Genomic DNA, 23,577 nt, shown 5'->3' on the forward strand with positions numbered 1-23,577 from the left:
CCAGTATGTAATGCCTAGTACCTATCAAAAATGGTCTAAAGAAGGACAGCTAATGAATCTCCAACAGGATCATGAATGGCAAAGGCCTCCTGATGCAGGTTGCGAGTGAAGGCTTGCCTATATAGTCTGATCTACAGAGCAGCTACTGTAGGTAAAATTGCTGAAAAATATTGGGTCTGATAGAAAGGTGTCAGAGAACACAGGACATTGCAGCTTGCTATTTATTGGCTGTGCAGCCATAGGTTTATTTATTTATAAATCTAGAGGAAGGAGGGCTGTACCCGGGAGCTTTGGGATACTAGTTTCTGAAAATGTATTTATCGTGGAGAATAAAAGATGAAGATGAAATTAGCGGGCATGACCAGAATATATGCAAAAGGGATCCCTCTTGTCCACAGCCTCTCCAACATAGGGCGTCTGGAATGAAGCGTCTATTTCTTACTCGTAAGGGTGTAAAATACCATCTTGTTAAAACTATTAAGTGAGTTTCTAATATTTTAGCACAATTAGTAGCTTGTTTTGCTTGTCTGAAAGAGAACAAGCATCTTTCTATTGGAACAGTTATTCTCAGATCCTTTTCCCTATTTAGGAGGTGACATTTTTTACCCGGTCTCAAGTCTCCTACTATGTTGTCATAGAAAAACTTGGTTTTTGAATTATTTAATTATTATTATTATTAGTATTAAATTTACCGTATATACCGGCGTATAAGGCGACGGGGCGTATAAGACGACCCCCCAACTGTCACCTTAGACACCGGTATACAGTGGAGAAAAAAAAAAAAATTCATTACTCACCTCCCACGGCGTTCTGTCGCGCTCCGGCAGGATGTCGCTCGCTCCGGCAGGCTGTCGCTCGCTCCTCGTCCCCGGCGCAGCATAGCTTTCTGAATGCGGGGCTTGAAATCCCCGCTTCCAGAAAGCTAATACACACACCGGCAGCCATGACATCATTGAATGGCTGTGATTGGCTAAAGCACACGTGGCTTCAGCCAATCACACTATTCAATGACATCATTGAATGGGTGTGATTGCTAACACGTGCGCCTTCAGCCAATCACAGCCATTCAATGATGTCATTGAATAGTGTGATTGGCTGAAGCCACGTGTGCTTTAGCCAATCACAGCCATTCAATGATGTCATGGCTGCCGGCGTGTGTATTAGCTTTCTGGAAGCAGGGATTTCAAGCCCCGCATTCAGAAAGCTATGCTGCGCCGGGGACGAGGAGCGAGCGACAGCCTGCCGGAGCGAGCGACATCCTGCCGGAGCGCGACAGAACGCCGTGGGAGGTGAGTAATAATTTTTTTTTTTTTTACACTTTTTTTTTTTTTGTATTACCGGCGCATAAGACGACCCCCGACTGCAGAGCAGATTTTTCGGGGTTCAAAAGTCGTCTTATACGCCGGTATATACGGTAAATACTGGATTTTGTTTTTCCATATTGTTTATCTCTATATATTTTATTTATCATTTATTCGTTCTTTTTATCATATTCAATTCATTCCAGTCTATTTCATCACATGACCAGCTCTAGCTGCAATGAATTTCATGGGTCTTTCAAAGAATATTTAATTTCATGTAAAAATTGGACGAATTTAAAAAATATATATGAAATCTGTCTTCGTATTCATTCCTGCTGGGAATCTGGTGCTCAGTGTTAGAATCCAATAGGCTTCTCTATTAGGGACCATCTCTTTACTTATTCTGCACTTTCTGGGACTATTAACCTTTTCAATGCCAAAAAAAATGCCAAACTCTCCATGTTACCTGAGTGTACCTCCAAGAAATGTCCGGCCGCTCCTGAGCCACTCGGGTTGGAATTTTTCATCTGTCTCCCATGTTTTGCAATGCATGTCCTGATCTTTCTCGTAATGCATCCCACATAGTATATCCCACACGTAGTACATGTAATGACAAATACTATATTTTCACAACTACAGTTTATGAAGCTATTAATTTTAGACTCTTTATCCCTTCACTATTGGTAAATCTCTCCTTTCTCAAACCCAAATGCCACACACTGCAACAAGAGTTCCCACATCTAAACAAACCCTTAAATGTCAACCAGTGAGATGTTTTCTATATTTGATACATATAAACTGGGTGATAGAATGTTACCTACATTTTGATTTCTCTTCGCCACAAACATTGATTATCATTTATAATCTCATCTTGTTTTAAGATTAGCAAGAACCTATATAAAAAAAGCTTTTTTGATGTTATAAAATCACGGTTGTATGTAGGCTGTTGGGAACACTGAGCCCTTTCTCTTTTTCCAAGACAGAATTCCTTTCTTATTCTCCAGTAGTTGTTCCCTTTCCATCATATCTACTTTTTTACCAGTTCTGTTAAAGATAGATTATTTCTATCCTTGGTCTTGCAACCTACGGTATATTTCTTTTTTTTTTTTCTGCGTCATAACTTACTGGGTCACTACAAGCTCTTTTTGCCCTTATAAATTCCCTTGTGGGTATCACTTTAAGGGCGACTTCAGGGGTGGGGGCGGAGCTAAGTTCCAGGTCTCAGCTCTGCCTGCGTCCTGCCCCCTCCCATTGCAAATAGCGTCAAGAAGCAGAGAAGGGGCGTGAGCTCAGTGCACTGCTCCCGGCTCTTCTAGCCTCCTTCCCCTGCAGAGAGGGACACCGTATATCGGCCGGGCATGAAAACCTGGCCGATATACCGTAGTCTGAATAAGCCCTTACCGTGTTATTAGGATGCCCACTAGTGGCATGTAGAATCGTGTTACCAGACGTTGGTTTTCTATATAATTCCATTTCAATTCTCCCTGTTTCATTATTACCTTTCAACATCAGATCTAAGAATGGAACCATCATTTTATAATTCCATGTAATTTAAGGTATGCACTGTGTACAGTGTTTCCATATTTTTGTCCAACCCCTTGGATATTGCAAATGTGAATCTTCATATCCAAGCTACAGGGGGTACAGAGTTTGCACTTGGACTTGGAAACATGAGGGGAACCAAATGATCCCTTTATGCCACATGAGACCACTGTCATAAATGACATAGCTGGGAGCCTTGTCACAGATTTTGCATTGGGGCTTAAGAAGCTTCACAGTAGGCATGTAGGGTGACCAGATTTTGTCAGGGTCAAAGGGGTGTGATCAGGGGCGTGGCTTATCACAACGTATGATTTTTTTCTTTTTTTTTTTTACCTCCTTTGTTGTAAAAAGTACAAAGCCATTTAAAAAAAGATGGGGAGCAAATTCTGCAGCATTTCTTCATGCAAAAGGCAGTCAAAATCTAGAAATTAGCCTCGTACTTGCAGCTGATTTTTCACTATGCGGCACTCCCCCTTATCTGCTCCCAAGGCTTCCAGTGTTAGCACTCCCTGGAAGTTAGGGGAGTAGCGGAAGAGGATCCCAGATGCACACACTGCCATCAGTGTTTGTATCTGGCAGCGGTGCCAGTCAGTGATTACCAGCTGTGTAGCTGCAGCACCCTGGCTGCTAATCACTTTAATGGGGATCCCACGTCTTGAAATGGTGACCCCATGTCCCGACCCTGGGAAAGCTGGACAAAAGGTCACAAAGCGGGACTGTCTGACCTAAATGAAGATGTATGGTCACCTTATATAAGGGCTTAAACAGATGAGTGTGATACGTGGAGAATGGAACCCATTGATTTCAATGGGCTTTTTACCCCCTTTCTTTTCTTTTTTTGCTCCTGTTTTTCTGTGGGTGCAAAATAATAGGACCTGCCTTATCTTGTGCATGTTTGCGAACCAAAAAGCCCCACAGAGGTCTATGGGAGGTGTGGAAGCACGCATATCTGCCCGCACGGAAATGCACTTAGTGCAGCGCATACCTGCAATCACAGCCACCATGTTAGGCAATGTATCCTTTTATATCAGGTGCGGTGATTCCTCCGGCTTGTGCGAACGAGTGGGCCTGCGCAAATACGCTCCATTTCTGAACAGGCGCAAGTGTTAAATACACTCATTCACTGTGCAGAAGTGAGCGTATTACGCTACACGCTCTTCTTTCGAGGCCCAAAACCTGGCGATATCTTGTACACAACTTCTCCTTCTCCCAGACTTCAGATTGGACTCACAAACTTGTCTAATATAGTAGTCTTTATTGGCTCAATCTAAATAAAGTCTTATAATGCCGTATGCACATTACTGTGCCAATTTACAGCCCCCAACAGTAATTCTCACCACCACTGCTTGTTTATAAGACCCTCCTAACATTTCTATATGACCCCTTTCTAACATTTCATACCTCACTATAAACCCCCATTGTGGATGAATCCCTCTGTGACCTCCATAGAAGCATCTCCACTCGCTACACCCAGATCTGCGCTGGCAAGGGCGCTGCCCATTGTAACCTATGGAAATACACATCATGTATCTGGATGATGAACACTTATTGAATAGAGCAGAAAATGACCCTCACAGGCATTATTATCCCTCTCAGTAGTACAATTTATGGGTTATTTCTCCACCCTGTTCATTTAAATTTCCACACAACTACAAGTTTTCTAAAACTCCAGAAGTTCTGATGAACTACGGGCACCGCTGCCAACCCTGAAATGAAGTGCCATCCCTACCCCATCTATTAATAATGTGGCACTAGAAGAACCAGCTATGAATTTCCCTGTTTCATTGGGCACTAGACCATCACTCATGGTGCCCACATCACTGTGTATATGGCAGAGCAGGGTACTGGCAAGCAAAGTACTGGCAGCTTCCCTGACCTTTGACCTTCACTCGGCCAACTGCCATTTCCTTTCAACTGACGACGGCAGTGGTTGGATTGAAGAGTACAAGACTGTGAATAATGGCGTCCAATGGACACGGAGGAGTTGGAGAAAAGAGAAAGAGAGAAGATGACAGCGTGAGTGGACTCACGGAAATAAAGAAGAGGAGGAGCGGAGAGGATGAGCCTAAGGATGAGGGGCCAAGACCGGGCACCAGCCAGGACCTCGTACCACCACACCACAGCTTTGATATCAGTCGCTTCACCGCCCTACAGATCTTGGGCAGAGGAAGCTTCAGCAAGGTAAGTTCCAGAACTTTGTATTTTCGGGTTGGGGCGCAGCGAGGGCTCCTTCACACGGGGGGATTTTACATTAGTATTTTTAAGCCAAAATGTAAATCTTCCCATTCTACTTCCTTTGGACTTTCCATTTTTGCCTCACAAAATACTGATGAAAGACTCTGATGTGTGAACGACGGTCACCCATAATCGCTGCTTTAACCCCTTAAGGATACGGCCAATTTTGGGCATAAGAACGCAATGATTTGGGGGGATATTTATCTCCACTTTTTAAAAGCCATAACTTTTTATTGTTCTGTCGACATGGCCGCTTGAGGGGTTGTTTTTTGCAAAGCGAACTGTAGTTTTCATTGGTGCCATTTTTGGGTAAATATACTATATTGTACAACTTTAGAAATGTTTTTTGATAGCAGGGAGAGAAAACCCATCAATTCTGTCATTGCTCGTTTTATGTGTTTTTTACAGCGCTAATCATGCAGCATAAATAACATGATACATTTTCTCTGCAGGTCGGTACGATTACAATTATACCAAAAGTCTTATGATTGTTTTGGGTTTTTCTACTTTTCCACAGTAAAAACTCTTTTTTGGAAAAATTTTTCCCACATCGCTGCATTGAAAGTCCTATAACTTTTTTATTTTTCTGTGGACGGAGCTCTGTGAAGGTTTTTTGTGTGACAAGCTGTAGTCTTTATTGGTACCATTTTGGGGTACATACGGCTTTTTTGATCACTTTTATTGTGATTTTTGGGAGGCAAAATGTTGAAAATAAGCATTATGCCTCTGTTTTGTAGTTTTTTTATTGTTTTTTGCTGTGCAGGATAAATAATGTGTTCAAATTAATTGTACGGGTTGTTACAGATATGATGATACCAAATATGTGGGGTTTTACGTTTTTTTAAATTTATACAAATAAGGTAAAGAACACAAAAAAGAGGGTTTTTTTTTGTTTTACATGATGTTAGTTTTTCACATTATTTTTATATTTTCTTTTTTACACTTTTTATATCCCTGTAGGCGTCTTGTACTATAGCAGCTATGATAATAAAGCCTTGCAGGACTTGTTTGTATTTCACATGCCGTCGTTTAGCAATGACCCATATATCCGCAGCTCATATGGTGACCCTAGGTTACCGATCTGGCATCTTCTCTTTCGCTGCCAATGTCCCCGGTGGCACATCCGCAGTACATGGAACACTGCGCCATCCGTAGGGCAATGACGCGGCCTTCTCTGCTGCGAATGTACCGCCCGGAGCATGCGCAGTTGAGAGGATGCCACACTGTCGCTATGGCGATGACACGGCTCCTGTGGCCATTCCGCAATGATGATTGCGGAATGGCTTGCATGATGGATGACTTTTTTCATTAACTTCAATGGAAGCCGGCCGTGCGTAGCCTGCAGCAAATCGCAGAAAGCTGTGATTTCTTTCCTGCGAAAATCGCAATTAATTTCCTCTCATGGGCAGGAAATCGCGTTTTGCCATAACATGCTATGGGCTGGATTTGCTGTGAAATCCGTAGGTGGAATCCCGCTCTGGATTTCACAATGTAAGTCGGCCCGCTGCAGGAGGCCTTATGCTCACGGAAAAAACTCTATTGTGTAAATTGACTTATGGTGCGGATTGTAACTCTGCTTCATGTCAACTTATGTTGTTTCAGCATGATTTTCATCTCTTTTCATGTAGATGCTGCTATGTGTGGAACTAGCCTTAGGCTACCTACACATAACCAAGCGCGATATCGGAATGTGAAACGTGGCCCAATATCATGCTCGCTAATGTGCGATTTACCCATTTTTTCTTTAAAAACACACAAATCTTGCACAATTTGAAAGCGGCCTATTGATAAATCCCTCATGCAATAAATGTATATGATTTTCCCCTCTGGTCGCTGTCAGTGATTATTTCCTATTTGTTTTCTTGAGGTGGTCCTGGCATCATTCCCCAAAAGAAACACTTTCATGGCCATCAAGGTTGTCAACAAAACAAGGAGCGAACCACACATCTTAATGAGAGAGCAGCGGATACTACAGAAGGCCCAAGACTGCCCTTTCATCTGTCACCTGTATGCCGCACAGCAGTCTGCAGACCGAGTCTACTTTATCACAGAGTATCTGCTTGGAGGAAGCCTAGGAGCGCTGATCAAAATGTGCGGCAGCTTGGACATCAACCATGTGAGGTGAGTAAATGACTAACCAGGGGTTGGGGGGACTGAGGGTGACATGACAAATATAGAAGAGTGGAGGGCATACAGGCTGCCTCTTCTCTTCTGGTGGTGACGGACACTTTGATGGTGACATGATGTCAGCGGACTGATTTCATGTCATTGATACTACACTCTTCTCTCAGATTCTACACAGCGGAGATAGCATGCGGCCTCCAGTTCCTGCATCAACGCAGCATCGTCCATCGGTAAGCAAAACTTTTCCACATTTCTCTTTTTCCTTGCAATGGGTTCCAGACTTTCCCAGAATCCTCAATTAGGCCTTTTTTCTGTGGTACATACCTAAGACCTCTGTATCAATGAACAGATTAACATGTCTCTTTTTTTCATTGCAGTGACATAAAGCCAGACAACATCATGCTGGACAGATCTGGACACATCCGCCTGATTGACCTGGGGCTGGCCCAAGACGGTGTCACCTCGTCTAACAAGATCAGTGGAGTGACGGGCACACTTCAATTCATGGCCCCAGAAGTGCTTCTTGAAGAAGACTACGACACAGCAGTCGACTGGTGGAGCCTGGGAATTGTCGTATCCTGGATGGCGGCAGGACAGTCCCCTTTCTATTACGGCTCCATCAGGAGAAAAGTCATCAAAGCCATCACCAGAAAGGAGCCAAAATTCCCACCTTGGCTTGATGCTGATGTGAAGCATCTTCTGGAGAGACTGCTACGTAAGAAGCCTGAGGAGAGGCTGGGTGTCTACAGGAACATCCGAGGTCACCAGTTCTTCGACACCATAGATTGGGAGGTGCTGGAACTTAAAAGAGCACGGCCACCATTCAAACCATTCAGGGAAGTTTTGGAGAATCGGGACATGCTGTGGCTAGAGGATAAGACACCCCTTCACCCGATAGACGGATTATCGTACACTTCACCAAGTTGGACCCGGTAAGATCTTCCTCCTCTAGGGATAATGTTCTTCATTTTGACCTCTGTGTTCATCATTATTGTTCCTCTTGTGTCAGACAGCACAGGTGGTCATATAATAACCCTGCTTCGTGTCACCATGCCTGGTCCGCAGTCTTTTCCCTCCTCAGCTACATTTTTATTTCTTTTCCAATAATTATGTTTCTGCTTCTTCCTAGGATGATGAGAAGAATCCGATTGTGAAGGAAGCCACAACCACCTGGTAAGTTATATCTGTACACCTACACATACCTATCTGTACAACAATACATTCCTATACACAAAGGACACCTACCATTAATACACTGCAACAGAACAGCCGGGCTTCTGCCAAATGATTTGACCTTTTATGCCAGAATCTGGCATAAAATGCCCTGTAATTTTCCCCCTTTGAGTCATTCCCTTCTGAGATTTTGATATATCTGGTTGGCAAGCAATATGGCCTCCATTATGGCTTCCACAATCACAAAACTGCTAATAACTCATAGTAGAGTCACAGTTGCAGAAAATAACTTTTTTTGTATATCAAATATAAATCAGCTCCTGATACAAATCGTCATATTACAGTAGTTCACTTGTTTGTATCCACAACTGGTAAAACTAACAATTTTCTCTCTTATTTCTTATAGACTAAGCCCGCGTCAACTGTCTCCTGAACCTGCGACTCTGCTGCTGTAGAAGAGCTCCGCTTACCAACAACATCCTCTCTCCACCATCTGTATCCTGCATGCTAACATCAGCTACCTTGACCTCCTCCGGCTGACTTGAACATCATCCTCTCCTGAAGACCTTCTACACCACCAGGAGCGGCCTGTGCTTGATTTGTAGCTGGCGAGTTCAGGAAAAATAGCCCGAGTGACTATTATCCCTGAACTCCTGGTTACTAGTAAGACCTCGGCACAGGCCGGGTAAGTAGCCTACACCACACCAGATTAAACACAAGTATAAATACAAACACATACATAGACACGAGTATGCACACACAGATAGGTGTAGTTGTCGGCTTTGATCTTGGGACTTGCTCTGATCGCCATATTTGGGATCAGGAAGGAATTTTTCCAACTTGAGGACAATTGGCTCATACCTCAAGGTGGTTTTTGCCTTCCTCTGGATCAACTCACAGCCTTAAATAGGGTTAGGTTTTATTTATAAGGAAACAGCCACATAAATAATATAATACAAACATAAAAATGAAACACAAACTTTAGCTGACATCACATACATTAGGGAGGTGAGCTGCTGGCGTTTGATTCTGAGATTTATTCTGGTTGCCATATTTGGGATCAGGAAGGAATTTTCCCCCCTTGAAACAGGATGATTGGCTCTTTCCTAAAGGGGGTTTTCGCCTTCCTCTGGATCAACACAGTCTATAAATAGGTTTAGTTCAATACACTTTATATTTCACACTAACAGATGGTAATAGATTTATGAAAACAATAACACATTTTAAAAAGTCAGATAGATCAGATGTCGGCTTCGATCCTGGGATTTGTTCCGATCGCCATATTTGGGGTCAGGAAGGAATTTTTTCCCTTTATACAAGGATAATTGGCTTTTTCCTTAAAGGGTTTTCGCCTTCCTCTGGATCAACTCAGCCTCCAAATTCCCCATAATAAAATTTATTATCTCCTATAACTAGAAATAAAATGTTCTTTCTCCATAAATCTTTGTGTCTGTGTCTTTATTTCCATTGAATGTCTTACATAATGTTCTTCCAATGCCACTGGGGATTGTATTTGCAAGAACCATAGTGATGAGTGGGGGCCCATGTAGTTACGCCCCTGCCTTTAACCTTCCTTCACAGAAATTCCAGAGACAATATTGAGAACTTATTAGTCTGCCTGTCCTTGGGCGTTGCGGTAACCCGCTGCAGAGAGCTTTCACTGCGTTCCCCGTGGCTGGATTATCACCGCGGGGAATGCAATTCAAACCTGCCCATGGACAGACAGCCTTACCGTCAGAGACCCAAAGGGTCTCAACTAACTTATCAGATCAAATCTGAGAGCTTAGCTGCAAAGGATCCAATATCGCAAAAGTATAGACGTAGGAGATTGCTCAATCGTCTAGTTCCTCAGATGTAATACACTGGACCCAGACGGTTAAGGATAGAAGATCTATCTGTAATTTCTGAAGCCATAGCAATTTTCGGGCTCACTGCATAGAACCTTTCTGCCTAAGGCTAGGGTCATAGACAGGAGCAGCTTTCAGCCAGAGGACCTAACATATAGTGTAGTGGCCTGATTTACTCAAACCCTATGCTGGAGTGCTTTGGAGGATGAGGTTAATTAATGCCCATTAACTCATTATTATCTTGTTTTGCATGTAAAAGGACCCCCGGAGTTGTTTGCCGAGCCCAGTGTGTGTTTTAAACATATGCCTAGCTGTGTAAACAGCTGCACACACTCCATTGTTCTCCTTGAGGCTGCCAACACATTCCATTACTCTCCTCAAGGGTAGTGTAAAAATGCTCATCTATTGCAAGATGAGCGAAATACATTCAAACGGAATGTATTTGTACAGTCTTTCCGTGGCTAAACAATGGATTTTAAGTGAACTAAAATCCATTGTTCAAACGAAAAGTGCACGATACCCGCGGTTACATGTAATGGTCATTGCTCATTTTTGGCCGTTGGGACAAATTTTAAGTGATAATCGTTGTGCGTAAAAGGGCCTTTAGTTTCCTTAGTACAAAGGTTTATAGCCCCTGTATACTACTGTGCACATCCATCAGGTATGGTATATATGGAAACATCCTTCCTACATGCTGTAACCTGGTCATGTGCATGAGCCCTAAGGCAACCAGGGAATTGATGTTGGCAAAAAAATTTTTCTCTGCATTAGAGTTTTTAGAAAGACCTGTAAAAGGCCTCGGTTACTGGAGTTAGGGCCCTTTTACACAGGACAACTGTCATCCCAGTGATGATCATTCCTGTTCTCTTACATAGGAACGATCATCACTTATAAATATCTAATAAGTTAGTATATACGAGGTATAGGGTTGTATTTTGGCCAGAATATGTAAGCCCACAAACCCATGTCATCTTTCGAGTCCCTACTCTAACAAGACAACTAAAACCCCAAAAAGGGAACCCCGCCTACAAGTGGGGTGATCAATGATCATCCTAATAGGGATGCCCCAACACTGTAACCTAAGGGGTTGGCTAGCCCAAGATGGAAACAGGCAGGAACATTAGACAAGGGAAAAACAACGGGACAGTTCACACTTAATGTCTGAACACATCACTGTTCACACTAACAAACAGACAAGGTAACCACCCAGAACCTCATGCATGCAGCTTACACCGAAGCAGAACATGAATGACTCCAAGCACCAGCGCTCTTAGAGGCAATGAGATAAATGACAAATGGATAAATGACCAGAACCCTTCAGCAAGAGGGGCTGTTATCTATTTGCAGCAGACCGACGGGGATTGGTTGGCTGGAGAACTCTACACCAAGCCAGCTCAATCATCCCACACCTGTGGCAGTGTGCTGCTGTAAACCCATAGAACTACAGGTCCCAGGAGCACAACATGTCACACGCATGTTGGTGTCAGTGTATGTAATTCCTGGACTTCAGTATAGTAGTACATTAGAAAGCCTATGAGGTCAGCCAGAGGCTGTGCCTCATCGGCCACCACGGCCAGCATACCCGAAGGGTATATCCAAGCTTCTGGGTGCCATAGCAACTGATTGGGACCCCGCAATCACATTGCAAGGATGTGATAGGTGATAGAAGTAGCCCCTTCCTTTGTCTGCCTCTTAATTTGGAACAACAAGAATATACATATAGCGCTATGTTGTGCTAACACTGGTACTTAAAGCAGAGGCATGGTGGCTCAGTAGTTAGCACTGCTGCTGTTGTAGGTTCAAATCTGACCAAGGGTGATGGCTATATGGAGTTTTTAAAAGTTGATGTCTTTGATGAGATTTAAACCTAGGACCCCAGCACTGCAAGCCAACAGTGCTAACCACTGCACACCAACAGTGCTAACCACTGAGCCACCACCACAAGAAAAAAGCCAAAGCGGGAAATGGAAAACAGGTTGTCATCAAGTTCCATCCGCCTCCCATTGAGTACAATGCAATAAAAAAAAGGACCCATCTGTATTCCGTTTCAGAAAATGGAAACAAAAGTGTAGCAGTCTGCGCTTGTGATCCAGTATAAAAACCGGAATGGAGATGGATTGAAAATGAAATCCTTCCCCTCCAATAGATTTCTGTGGACTTGAAAACGGAAGCCTTTTCTTTCCATTTTGCTGTTCGCACGACAAAATAGCAAAAAACAGGACTGAAAGCACTAGTGTGAATGAGCCCTTATTCCTGCATTCATTTATAACACAACAAAGCAATGCCTTTGAGTTCGTTCAGACAAATGTGTTTTTTCCGCGCAAAATTTTCATCCGTGACAAGACAGGTCTTGCTCCATCTTTGTCCGTGTTATGCAGGAAGCTACCATAGACTGTATGGCAGCTGAAAAAAGGGAGGGGAGGGTGAGGAAGTTACTCTGCATATAACGCTGGGGAAAGAAGACAGCTGGCACTAATTTGGCATTTACTTGCCATTCTATTCCACAGGAAGGTGTTACATGCAAGCGGGTGAAGTAACGGTGACGTATCAGCCTGTTGCTTGCCCTCTCCCAGCCTTGTGCATATTAAAATACGTTCTGTACGCGAACGCTTGCTGGTATCCGCTCATGTAAATGCAGTAAAAAAACTGCATATTTCAAGTACTGAAATTTCATACACCCATATGAATGAGCCCCAAGGCTGCACATTAATTGGAGTTAGCTGTAAGCCCAGAGCTCGATCACCCTATAGCTGTATCGCTCATCATCACCCCTCATACACAGGCACATACGTAGGGGGACTACCCACTAAAGTTTTTTTTCACTGCGAAAGTCGCAGCGTTTTTTTTCTGCAGGGGTCTATGGGAATTGTAATGTTAAAATCGCAATTTCGTGGTAAATTGCGATTTTGCGCGATCGCGATTTTAACATTACAAGTCCCATAGACCCCTGCAGCAAAAAAAAAAGGCTGTGAATTTCACAGTGAAAAAGAACTGTAGTGGGTAGTCACCCTAAGTGTGCATTCAGACGACCATATATCGGCCGGGTATTCACGCTGCCCGATATACGGCGTCTCTCTCTCTCTACAGGGAGAGGAGGCTGGAAGAGCCGGGAGCAGTGCTCTGAGCTCTTGAACCCTCTCTGCCTTCTCTCCACCCCTCTGCACTATTTCCAATGAGAGGAGGCAAGACGGGGGCGGGGCTAAGTTTCGGGAATTTGCTCCGCCTCCGTCCCACCTCTCCTCATTGAAAATAGTGCAGGTGGGTGGAGAGGAGGCGAGAGCTCAGCGCACTGCTCCCAGCTCTTCCAGCCTCCTCCCCCTGCAGAGAGAGACGCCGTATATTGGCCGGCGTGAAAACATGGCCGAAATACGGTCGTCTGAATAAGCCCTAAGGATGTTTTGTGCCTGTACAGTTTGCATCTGTTCATGTAAAGGGCTCTTTAAACAAGCACCATTCGACATGTTACAGTATAGCAATAATCAGCGCTCATTTGGGCAACAAATCTGCCCTCGACAAAGGACCTTTACTGTGGAGGACATATGTTTCAGGGCTTATTCAGACGACTGTATATCGGCTGGGTATTCACGCCCGGCTGCAGGGGGAGGAGGCTGGAAGGGCCGGGAGCAATGGTCTGAGCTCCCACCCCCTCTCCGCCTCTCTGCATTATTTGCAATGAGAGGAGGTGGGGTGGGGCGGAGCTAAGTCCAGAGACTGAGACACTGACACTGCACATCAGCTCCCACGAGGCCACAATGATCCTGCCTACAGAATTGTGAATTACTCCCAGCCTAATGCACTGACACACTGACAAGTCACACAAGGCCACAATGATCCTGCCTACCGTATTGTGGAATACTCTCAGTCTGATGAGACTATTTTCTTCCTTCTTGAGTCTGGGGAATACAGTTCTCCTTGAGGAGAGCAACAAGTTGGGGTAGGGAGTCTTATATGGACCATACCATGCACCCTGGGAAAAAAGTATGCAAATAGGAAATGGAAAAGTACCTCCACAGCATCACCTATCCTTATAAGTCAACGTTTGAACATTCAACAGGCCTTGTAACATGATTAAAGGCACATTCACATGGGCATATTTTCTATCTATTGCAATCTTACAGATGTAATACTAACAATATAAACCCCATTGTAAACCCCACATATTTTTTTTTTTCTCTTATTCTAAAGACCTTCTCCAAACGTCTTTTGGTCACTACACTTTTATTTAAAGCCGCAATGTTAATTCTACCATCATTATTTATATCGTTGTGAAACATCAGCGGCTGTAATATAGATACTTACACACATAACAAGCTCAAAAGGGAGACATCAGTCCTTTATGTTGTTTTAATTAGGAGTTTTATACTCTAGAATTGTGCTTAGTTGACTATCAGTCACGCCTCCTGTGTGACCTCATTTATCTGGCACCGCTCCCTCCGTTACGACGGGATTGTCCGTTCGGCCCGGCATCTGTCTAGTCCCTCCTACCCGCCCCGCGGTAAGTCTTCGGTCCTTGACACTCCCCTTTCTTGTTTATGCATGTGCGGGCGTATCCTTCAGGACGCCGCAGTACAGGCAACGACATCAAGTAGTGGGTCTATCCCCACAGAAGAAGCTGTACGTGCGCGCTACGTGCGCAGTGACGTCAGCTACGTGTTGACGTCTGTTCCGTATTCCGTTACCTAGGTAACGGCTTGCGTACCGGATACCCACAGCTACATTGTCCTTCCGCATAGGCAATCGGTGGATGGATCCAGAAGCTAAAGGCCTGCACCCCAGGATCAGAATCTATCCCTGGGCTGTTCAGGTACAGATTCCTGGATTGGGACTGCTACACCGGATTTTCTTTGCTTCTTAGCCGCAGATAGCCTCTGTTTATGGACTGACATGCCACGATAGGCTGTATCGATTAAGCCGGCCCCCTTGGAGGCGTGTCTATGGATATATAAGCAGCTCCAAATGGGGCATTTTTCATTCCCTAGCCTACCATCAAGGCGATGGGTCATACCTTTTTCTTTGCTCTCTCTTGAGCCCTATATCTGGGGGGTTTGCTGAGGTTGCTTGCCTGAAATCTAACTACTAGGAAACTAGCTTTATGGCTTGTCTATCTTGAGAGCATGCACAGCGTCTAAAAGTGCTTCTACAACTAGGTCAGGAGAGTTTGACTCATACTAATGTCATACCTCCATACTAATGACCTCTATGCGAGCAATTTGGACATCTAAAAGTGCTTCTACAATTAGGTCAGGAGAGTTTGACTTATATTAATGTCATACCTCCACACCAATGACCTCTAATGCGAGCACTTTGGGTTGGAATCTAGCACTTTAGCTATTCTTGTTTGCTTAAGTGCAATTAATTGGGTCAGGAGATCAGGACATAATTTTATGCCTTATCCCCATATTGATGACCTAAATTCTAACTCGATACGCTAACTACTTTGAGTATCCTACTTGTGCATGACAAGCATTATACCATCTCTCTAGCGCTCAGATATTTGAGAGCAGTGCCCCCCCCCCCCATATTTTCGGGGACGCTCTACTCTACCTCTGTGCATGTATTGACGGGCATACTTTGAAATAAACACCTCTTGTTATGTACCTACATATATCATCCAGCTATTAACCGCTAGCACACAAGACAAGCTTCCTTGCTTAGAGGTACCTTTTGGCAGGCCCCCAACCCTAAGAGTTACCTTAATGCCCTAATTGAGAGTATAGAACTCTCCTATTATAAGGATATTTATTCTGATCACTACACAAGTTTTGCTGTATTCATATTAGATACAGCTTTTTATATATCAGTTTGATGTTCTCTCGGGGATTTCTCATTCCCTCTACCTCTGAACCTATGACTCAAGTACTGTATCTCCTGATGATCCAACAAATTAATGGTGAAACGCGTAGAGTATAAGTACTGACCAACTCTAGTACTGATCTGAGTATTTGTACTGGCTTACTCAAGTACTGATCATCATAAGTGAATACCTAGATGGTGATCCTGTCTTGTCGACACCCATAACAATTCAGGACACTCAATTGTTGGAGCCTGAGTCCTGATCACTGATAGTGATAGTGTTCCATCACAAGTGAAAGTCCAAATGGTAACCCTGCCTTGTTTACACATAGAATAAACCAGCTCTTTTGGCTCCTATATTGAATTATCCTTTGCTTTGTTGAATCCATCTTGGGTAGAGTGTTTTTGGTTGTTATCATAAAACATTTTTTTTATCGCTTATCAAGTATCAAATAACTCCAGGTCCTTATCCTCCTATAACGAATCTGTGTCTGGAGGTACCTGGTTGCTGTGTGTTGTCTTTGTAGTGCCCAGTTTATGTCTTTTAATATATTTAATAAAATACGTTTTTAGTGGTAGTCACGTCTGTGAATTCCACATATATTGTACGTGCATAAAAAAACAAATTGCTGCATGTCCTATTTTGGTCCGTATCAGGGATTGAAATCACCCATTATATTCTATGGGATTGAGTAAAAGCACAGCAAATACGCCGTTGCGTGCGTATTCACTTCATGTTGGCAGGAGACAGTGGGTAAAAAAAAGACATCAATTGGATCTTCTTATTCTTTTTTGCACATGTAGAAAACGCAGTGAATATGAATACAATGTAAAAAATATAGAAAAACAAAGGATCTCAACAGCACACCTTCAGCCACAGAGGCTTATAAATAGGGAGAAAAATGATAGAAGACAGCGTCAAGCTGGTAGATGCACGCTCACCGTGGGATCCGGACTTCAAGGGTCCCAGTCAGGCACAGAGAGAGTATTTGAGGAAAGCAGCATCAATTGAAGCTATTTCAAAAGAACATCCTGGATTCTTCAGGGGATGCAATTCCAATTTCCATCTTTATTTAGCAAAGGACTCCATAAGCAAAAACAAAACTTGCAACGTTTCGTCCTACGCAGAGGACTTTGTCAAGCATGTTCACATAGAGACAGAGACAAGCATATAAATGAACCCCCACCAATCACAAAAGACTCAAAAGACACATCCCCCACCAAAGTGTCAGCACAGGATTGGACAAAAAGAAGGAGGTTCCCACCGCATCAGGTGTGGCAAATTGTAATCTATTGAAGTTGTAATTACCTTAATCTGGAATAGCCAGTGTGGTTCAGGAACGCTATGTCGCATCCGGTGACCAAATAAGTCCGCAAGGTGTCAGCGCTGGAGAGTACTAAAGCATCCGGGTAAAATTGTAAGTAGATGCATGGGGGACCCGTTAGTTTGCGGGACAAGCATGGTAGCCTATAGTTCCGGCATACCATGCCGCGATACGTCACGTCCGGTAGAGACCGGAAGTGACGAGACAGAAATGTGCGCCCGTCCGCATAATGCCACCGGCACCACATAAAGGCCCGGGGGCAACGTGAGGCACTCGGATAGTTAGAGTCAGTACTCAGAGGGCACACAAATCATAGTGGTACCAGGCCGGATGTAAACCAGTTATCGCTGCGGTCCGTCACTTCGGGTGGAAAATGTCAGTGTTATCTCTATACAAGTGTCACCTTTAATTGTAATCCTGCCTGTGATGATAATGAGATGACTACTGAAAAGTTTTCTCTGGAATTGGAAGTGTCAGACTATTATTAGGCTCAGTGGTCAGTGTGAAAACTTCAGGACATTAGGATTTTTTCATTTTTTAACATAGATCGTGAGAAGGACAATTATAAAATAATATGAAATAATAACATAATTTATCACAGATGGGCTTCAATCAAGATGCCGAAAAATCTCAAAGATGATCAAGAGAAATGGGAGGCCTTTAGAATCATATCTTTTGGTGCAGGAAAAAAGATGGATGGCCGAGGCTAGGATGCGGAGGTTGGGGGGCAATCCACTACTAGTGGGAGTATTTTATACTTTGCAGGTTCGCTGTTTGGCACTGCATAGAATGAAGAGGAAATGTGTGAAATATTAATCATTTCATACTTTGCCGTCCCATTTTGGGCATTCTATATAATGACTCATTTCACACATTGCCTACAACATATACATCACTGGGCTCCAAACTGTCATGAAATATGAATGGCCAATATGGCCAAAATAGCTAATTTTCCTATCATCGTACAAAAAACGAAATAGAAAGTAATCAAAACGATCAACAAAGTACAACTCATCCCACAAAAAATACCCCTTAGGGCTGAGTCACACGGGCGTATCAGCGGGTAGCAGATGGCTGTACCTCAAGACGGTCTCTCTGCAGCGCCGGAGGAAAGAACATGTGACCGGCTTCATTGCCAGTCATGTGTTCTTTTATCAGCGCTGCAGAGAGACGTCCGTCTTCAGGTACAGCCGACTTCTTTCTGCAGTAACGACGCAGTCACACTGGGGGCTGTGGTATGCAGTCCCTGGTCATATGATCACTGTTATCCATTAGATATCCAGCATGTAAAGTAAAAAAAATCATGATCATAGACATGAGCGGATATGAAATTATGTACCTAAGGCTCCCCGATTTATCCACGGACCTTACCGCAGCTTCTGCACATGCGCCTGTCGTCAAACTGTCGGACAGATGTGCAAAAGCTGCGGATTGCTGCAGTAATTTAAAGTCTCCTTGCTCTTGGCTACTAAAGGTGGCCAAGAACCTGCTGCAGTGACTGAGAGCCATGATAAGTGATCCCTGATCACATTGGATAGCGGTGATCACATAAAAGTTTTAAAAAGTTGAAGTTTAATTTTTCCTGAATGGTGAGGGGAGATGAAACGCTTTACCAGAGTCCTCCGCATTTGAACCCTGACGCGATTATCCTTCACGGACCTCTCCCGACTTCTGCGCATGCGCCTGCCGGCAGAATGACGGTTACATGCGCAGGAGCCAGCGAGGCTTAGGAAATGTAAAATTCCCGTGCTTCCGACTATCAAAGACAGACCAGAGCCTGGAGCAGTGACCGGTGGCCTCGTAGAGCGGTCCCCGGTCACACTATAAAAACTTAGCTATCTACCTTAGACTGGTCTCACATGACCAGATAGAAATTGCGGATTCTGTATGTCTTTGATCCGCGGCAATACGTAGATGAATCAAATGCAGTGGATTCCGCGATTCCGCTCACATTAGCCGGTCGGTACTATGTAAAACAGAACGGATATTTGCAACATAGAACCCATTGTGCTCTATGGTCGTGGATATACCTGCAGCCCATTCGCAATTACATTGTGTACGGGCTGCAGGTACCTATGTGAGGGCCTGGGAAATATAAACAAAAAAAGGTGTACTGTGCATGAGTACTGTGTACTGTGAGTATGCAGTTATGTGCAGTATATTACGTGGCCGTACGCAGGGCCACAGCTGGCCTCACAACCGGCATCCGCTGCAGACCTCCGCAAGCTGATTCCACATACGGCCGTGTGAGCCCGGCATTATTCAGATCGCTACCTGTAATCTGTAATCTACAAGAAGCCCCGGGAACGCTCGCCTTCCTGCAGTTCCAGGAGCAGCTTGCTGTGCGCCTTCTCTGTGAGACCGCCGCACCTCAGCAAGCTTACGAAGCCTCATAGAGCTTCACATTCTTCACATGGACTGCACACAGCCGTGTTAATTCAACCTTCTAATTGATGGTGACAGCTAAGGACAGTTCTGATAATCATGCAATTCCTTTATGCAAAAAATGTGTCTTGGCATTCCCTTAGCTTGTTTTTGCAAAAAAATGAAAATCAAGATCAAAATCAAAAATTGTCCTTAAGTTTGAAAAAAAACGAAATTGTAATTTTTGATCTATCGCCAAGCCCTTGCACAAAGTTTAAAAATTATCATGCTGCACATAGAAGCAGTTTATTATGTTTAGGAAGCAGAAATATTCGATCCCACCTGCTTGCATTAGCCCCACCAGCTGCCAATTTGAACACACCTACAACAGTTTTCCAATTTTTCCAGATTCACTTAAAGGGCGGCTTCATACATGTGCATGTGGTTTTGCAAGTGTAACCTTATTTGGGGGTGGGTATATATAGTGACCCTTCCCAACAGGCTCTGGCGCAAACCCGTATGGCACACAGAGACCTGGTACCTTCGATAATTGAAAGAATGGATGTGATAGTGAGCTTTCTCTAGTCAGTGTCTCCATTCAGGATTGAGCTTTAGTTCTCTTGCACACAAATGTAGCGATTTTCCGTCGACTATCTATATATCCACAAATGGTCAATCATAGTTGCTAAGGAATTAGCAATCACCAAACAACAATACATAAAGCCTAGACCAGTGGTTCCAAAACTTTTTCAGCAATGGAGCACTTGATGTTTCCTTCACTCAGCTAGAGGAGTTGTGTGATACAGAGTCTTTAGCAAAGCGGATCCTCGCCAGCATAATATACACTCATTGTCAAAAAACCAAAGCCTAGAATTGTACCTAATGCTGAGGCTACGAGAAGATATAGCTAAAGGAGATGAACAGGTGGAATCTCCGTGGGTAGAAAAACAGGGAGAAAAAAATAAAATCCTGATCGGGGTTTTCTATAGGCCACCAAAAGCAACAGAAGAAACTGAAAACGTATTATTAAGGTGGATAGAAGAGGTGTCAAACAGCAATGAAGATATAGCTAAAGGAGATGAACAGGTGGAATCTCCGTGGGTAGAAATACAGGGAGAAAAAAATAACAAAATCCTGATAGGGGTTTTCTATAGGCCACCAAAAGCAACAGAAGAAACTTAAAGGGGTTGTCCCGAGGCAGAAGTGAATTTTTTTTTTTGCCCAGTCCCCCTTCTAAAGCAAACATTACTATGCACAAGTTTAAATGGCTTTTAACGATGGTTTCTACTCACCGTTCCAGCGTTTCAGCAACTTATAAAATTTCTTCCAAGGTGCACCGGGGTTTTCTCCCATGGTGCACCGCGCTTGATGGAGCCCGACGTGCGCGCTCCCGAGACGCCGGTCACGTGATTCAGTCGATGACGTACTCGCGGGAGATGGGGAACTCTACTGCTTGTAATGCCTATTCCAGCCACCCCATTGGTTGGACGGCACGACGAGCAGTAGGGAGGTGGAGTGATTTGAGAGGCCGTGCAAGGGAGGATTCAGCCACCACATGTTTCTCACTGCCATTTTCCATAAAGAAGCCTAGGTAAGAGCACCCGACCCACTCCCCGCAGCAAATAACCCCCTCCATCGAGCCCTCTATGTAGTCCCCGTTGATGCACTGTCTCAGCACCTCCTATATACTGCCTATATACTGACAATAATCTGCCTGCAACCTGCCTACTTACTGCTTGTAATCTGTCTGTAATCCATCCAACAATCTGCATACAATCTGCCTGCAATCTGCCTGCAATGTGCCTGTAATCTGCCTGCAATCTGCCTGTAATCCGTCAAACGATCGGCATACAATCTGCATACAATCTGCCTGCAATCTGCCTACTTACGGCTTGTAATCTGTCTACAATCTGCATACAATCTGCCTACTTACTGCTTGTAATCTGTCTGTAATCCATCCTACAATCTGCATACAATCTGCTTGTAATCTGTCTAATCCATCCTACCATCTGCCTACAATCTGCATACAATCTGTCTGCAATCTACCTACTGACTGCTTGTAATCTGTCAGTAATTCTTCCTACAATCTGCCTACAATCTGCCTGCAATCTGCCTACTTACTGCTTGTAATCTGTTTACAATCTGCATACAATCTGCCTACTTACTGCTTGTAATCTGTCTGTAATCCATTTTACAATCTGCATACAATCAGCCTACTTACTGCTTGTAATCTGTCTGTAATCCATCCTACAATCTGCCTACAATCTGCTTACAATCTGCGTACTTACTGCTTGTAATCTGTCTGTAATCCATCCTACAATCTGCATACAATCTATCTGCATACAATTTGCCTGCAATCTGCCTACTTACTGCTTGTAATCTGTCTGTAATCCATCCTACAATCTGCCTACAATCTGCATACAATCTGCCTGCAATCTGTCTACTTACTGCTTGTAATCTGTCTACAATCTGCATACAATCTGCCTGCAATGTGCCTGCAATGTGCCTGTAATCTGCCTGCAATCTGCCTGTATTCCGTCAAATGATCTGCATACAATCTGCCTACAATCTGCCTGCAATCTGCCTACTTACTGCTTGTAATCTGTCTACAATCTACATTTTATCTGCCTATTTACTGCTTGTAATCTGTCTGTAATCCATCCTACAATCTGCATACAATCTGCCTACTTACTGCTTGTAATCTGTCTACAATCTGCATACAATCTGCCTGCAATCTGCCTGCAATCTGCCTGTATTCCGTCAAATGATCTGCCTACAATCTGCCTACTTACTGCTTGTAATCTGTCTGTAATCCATCCTACAATCTGCATACAATCTGCATACAATCTGCCTACTTACTGCTTGTAATCTTTCTACAATCTGCATACAATCTGCCTACTTACTGCTTGTAATCTGTCTGTAATCCATCCTACAATCTGCCTACAATCTGCATACAATCTGCCTGCAATCTGTCTACTAACTGCTTGTAATCTGTCTACAATCTGCATACAATCTGCCTGCAATGTGCCTGCAATGTGCCTGTAATCTGCCTGCAATCTGCCTGTATTCCGTCAAATGATCTGCATACAATCTGCCTACAATCTGCCTACTTACTGCTTGTAATCTGTCTGTAATCCATCCTACAATCTGCATACAATCTGCATACAATCTGCCTACTTACTGCTTGTAATCTTTCTACAATCTGCATACAATCTGCCTACTTACTGCTTGTAATCTGTCTGTAATCCATCCTACAATCTGCATACAATCTGCCTACTTACTGCTTGTAATCTGTCTGTAATCCATCCTACGATCTGCCTACAATCTGCATACAATCTGCCTACTTACTGCTTGTAATCTGTCTGTAATCCATCCTACAATCTGCCTACAATCTCCATACAATCTGCCTGCAATCTGCCTACTTACTGCTTGTAATCTGTCTACAATCTGCATGCAATCTGCCTGCAATCTGCCTGCAATATGCCTGTAATCTGCCTGCAATCTGCCTGTAATCCGTCAAATGATCTGCATACAGTCTGCATACAATCTGCCTACTTACTGCTTGTAATCTGTCTGTAATCCATCCTACAATCTGCATACAATTTGCCTGCAATCTGCCAACTTACTGCTTGTAATCTGTCTGAAATCCATCCTACAATCTGCCTACAATCTGCATACAATCTGCCTGCAATGTGCCTGTAATTTGCCTGCAATCCGTCAAATGTTCTGCATACAATCTGCATACAATCTGCCTAGTTACTGCTTGTAATCTGTCTGTAATCCATCCTACAATCTGCATACAATCTGCCTGCAATCTGCCTACTTACTGCTTGTAATCTATCTACAATCTACATATAATCTGCCTATTTACTG

Source organism: Eleutherodactylus coqui, chromosome 3, assembly GCF_035609145.1.
Source record: "Eleutherodactylus coqui strain aEleCoq1 chromosome 3, aEleCoq1.hap1, whole genome shotgun sequence".
NCBI lineage: Eukaryota > Metazoa > Chordata > Amphibia > Anura > Eleutherodactylidae > Eleutherodactylus > Eleutherodactylus coqui.